Source organism: Sparus aurata, chromosome 10 (genome assembly GCF_900880675.1).
Source record: "Sparus aurata chromosome 10, fSpaAur1.1, whole genome shotgun sequence".
NCBI lineage: Eukaryota > Metazoa > Chordata > Actinopteri > Spariformes > Sparidae > Sparus > Sparus aurata.
This window is the reverse complement of record NC_044196.1, coordinates 9,361,109-9,364,581: the sequence shown is the minus strand read 5'-3', so window position 1 is coordinate 9,364,581 and position 3,473 is coordinate 9,361,109. Positions and strand designations below refer to the sequence as shown.

The 3,473-nt window shown below is 39.0% G+C and overlaps 1 long non-coding RNA gene across 1 annotated transcript; it reads left to right on the top strand.

The window, feature by feature from the left end:
* The first annotated feature begins 949 nt into the window (after positions 1 to 949).
* LOC115589000 (uncharacterized) lies at positions 950 to 2,476 on the top strand. Its single transcript, XR_003985448.1, has 5 exons — positions 950 to 1,013; positions 1,113 to 1,172; positions 1,417 to 1,473; positions 1,716 to 1,781; positions 1,925 to 2,476. It is a non-coding gene; the product is annotated as an uncharacterized LOC115589000 (long non-coding RNA).
* Positions 2,477 to 3,473: the final 997 nt, after the last annotated feature.

Sequence of the window (3,473 nt, the reverse complement as noted above, 5' to 3'; positions counted from 1 at the left end):
TTCTTCTTCTATTATTACATGTTTTGTGTTTACGTTGAATCGAAATACAGAAAACATTTCTGACCTCATGAGACAGAACAGCAGAACAACAACTTACAATACAAAACCATGTAACAACAAATCTTCCTCTTTTTTACAGATACATGCTTCAAGAGGTTGGTGTACAACAGTTTTCTCACATTTTGAAGATAACAGCAAAACAATCAATATTCCTGTTTATTAAATGTTTTGTATTTGCTTCATGTTTTAGTCCGATCCAGTCTGAGAGCTCCAACTCGGATCATGTGGTCAACCTGAATGAGAGTCAGTGCAGTGAATACTCCTCTCCTCCACACTGTAAACACACATTAAAAAGATGATTCTGACTGTGTCTCGTTTTCTCTGCTCTGTAGCTGATGTCTCTCTGTATGAATCAGTCAAACACTCAGATTATACCTTTTATTAACACGTATCACAGAAACAACCTGTTACATATCAGTGAAAAGATTTCAGTTGACAGCACTTTGATCACTTTAATGACCTAAAATTAGTCAGGATCATTGACTGGATATAAAGATTGACGACATGACAGCTCCTCAAAAGTGAAGCTAAATCATCTCTAACTGCTGGCTAGCATTTAGCTTAAACCATAGCTTCACCTCCAGCCTTTGAGGTGTGTTAGCATCGCTGTAGACAACAACCTTATTATCAGCGTGCGTTGTGAAAATATCACCTTTGATGACATGTGACTATTAATGATGTAGTTACTTTGAGTGTCTACATCACTGTGTCTGCAGCATGTGTGTCATCATTGATATACAGGTGCCACATGTTCTACTCTGGATCATTTACTGTTTCTGAATCTATTGAGGTTCTGCAGTGAACATTAGAAATGCAACCACTGAATGATTTAAGTGAACTGATTCCAAGTGATCGATATAAAATCCTGTAAGTGAATATGTACATTTCAGTTGCAGGTGGATCCCAGGACGTCACGTATTCTGCAATCCAACTTAAACGTGTTGGGAAGAAGGGTGAGTTCTCTAAATACAGGAAGTAAATGGAAACATCTCTAGTGTAAAAAGTATTGATTTATTTATTTTCTGTATGGATTCATGTGATTGTCTTCACAGGGAAACAACAAACACCAGAGGAGAGATCAGTTTACTCTGATGTGAGGACCAGAGCTGCAGGTACAGTCAGTTACAACTGTCATGTTCAAAGTTTGGTTTGAAATGTTGCGTATCATTTTACTGGAGGTCATTATTTGTTGTTATTAGTTGTTAATCTTTTGTTATCCCTTGGGTATGTATTAAAACCTACCATGAGGTGTCACCAGAGTTGTAAATCTCCCACATTTCTCTGGCCCTTCACACTTTGGGGTTTTTCCTAAGTTTGACTTTTCATTCAAATCCTGAGATCTGCCCTCTGTTTCAGACGACAACCTGCTGTATGCCCAAGTCATCGACCACAATAAAGGCGAGAAGAAGAAAGGTCAGTAAAGTCTGCATCCACCTGCAGCCGTTATTATCCAACATGTTAGTCTTGGTTTAGCTGTTTGTTATTACTTATTGTTTTTATGCATCATATTTCTTTTAAATGATGTATTGTGTATTATATGCATTACTTAAGAACAATTTGTTTTACTTCACACATAACTCAAGTCTGTAAAAATGTAAACTACTCCAGTGGAGACGTGAACCCTGACAATGTCCATGTCTTATCTTCATTTATAGGATGATCAGCTCCTGCAGCAGCAGATGAAACTGTTTATTCTGAAGTCAAACCGGGATCATCTCTCGGTAACAATGCTGCCGTATAACATCAATACTGTCGTGACATCTTCCACAGCTGATCAAATGGATAGAAGCCAGAATAACATGTCAGAAAGCATCTTCACATCTTGAGTAACCCAGTACCTTTGTTTGTTGTGTTGTTCTTCCAGGCCTGTGAGGAGAGAGGAGAGGAGGAAGAGGAAACTGGTCGACAGCATTTCATTCAACTGCTGTAGAAATACGAGACATGCTCAGTATTCTGTACAGTTTATTTGTTGGCAGATTATGTAAAATAATGGCTTCATATGAGTACTGAAACAAAATCCCTATTTTCTTCACGCACTTCTTCGTTAATTTTCATTTTTACAGTTTTGTTGTCACCTTTTGATTTTGTTAAGTTTTGTTGGAAACATTGAATGCAAGTCTGATAGAAGATGTTTGAGCTTGTGTCGCAGGGTTCCAGCTTTAAAGTCAGAGTCTTTGTTCAGTGTTAGATCTAGGATAGACGTCAACTCTGACTTTGGATAGAAGTAATAATCTGCTATCAAACAACATCCTGCATGTACAGTACGTATGTTCTTTCTGTCCTTTTTAAGATGAGAGGTATTCTGTGTGTTGTTTCACCTCAAAGGATCTTATATTTGTCATATTTTAAAATCTTTTGAATATTTTATACATCAATAAACAGTTTTTTTCCAGCAATAAGCTGTCAGTTGTGTTTTTCATTCATCCAAACAGCCTCAGAGCCCTTCAGCAACTATCATGTCCCTTCATGTCAGAGTGTGTATTAAAGTTTTTATGTCTTCATCCAAACATCCTGGTGGGTCAGATCTGGAAACTTCAAGATATCTGTGTAACTTGTACACATGTACAACATGCAACTGGAGGATTTATAATAGTTTGATCAACAACTTAATGAGACCGTTAAGAGTGATAAGAGTCAGAGGGTTAAAACAGTCGAACAGACGCGTGTGATTGGAGGACACAGATCAGACGATCTAGTTTTTTTTTTTTTTTTGGATATCTGAAATGAAAATTATCTGTTAGTCCACTGTAGAGGGCGATCCTTCCTCAACTTGCTGTATTCAGTCTCTCAGGTTCTGGTCGAGCCCTCGCTGCTGTAAAGAGATCAAACAACAGAACAGCTGAAGTTGTGACATATTTCTCAGATACTGTTAGAATGAAGTGAAGGATTGTGGTTGTCCTCAATACTTTTCTTCAGGTTCTTATTGATCCAAAAAAGCTGCTGAATTGAACCTGTTAATAAAGTTCTACTGACTTCTACTCAACCAACTTACCAGAGACGTTGAGCCGACAATCACCAAAGTCCACACCATAGTTTGTCTTCATGTCACACAGGTACTGTCCTGAGTCCTCAGTCCTGAGTCTGGACACATGAAGTCTGAGTCGTCCGTCTCTGAGGACGTCTTTGTCCCACTGGACTCGTCCTACAAACTGTTGATCCCGAGACTCTGGGACCTCAACACCTCCACTTAGATGAAACAGGACTGAGACTTTGTGATATAAAGTGAGTCGGGGGAAGTGTCAGCTGTGGTTGTGAACGTCCATTCCAGTGTGATGTTGTGGTTCTCCTCTGCCTGATAGGAGGTCTGTGTCACATTCACTACAAATGTTGCTGTTGAGGAGACAGAGAGGGAAAGTGAGGAGCAGACACACTGACAGCTTTAACATGGCAGCCTTTAAACTCCATCTCCATGT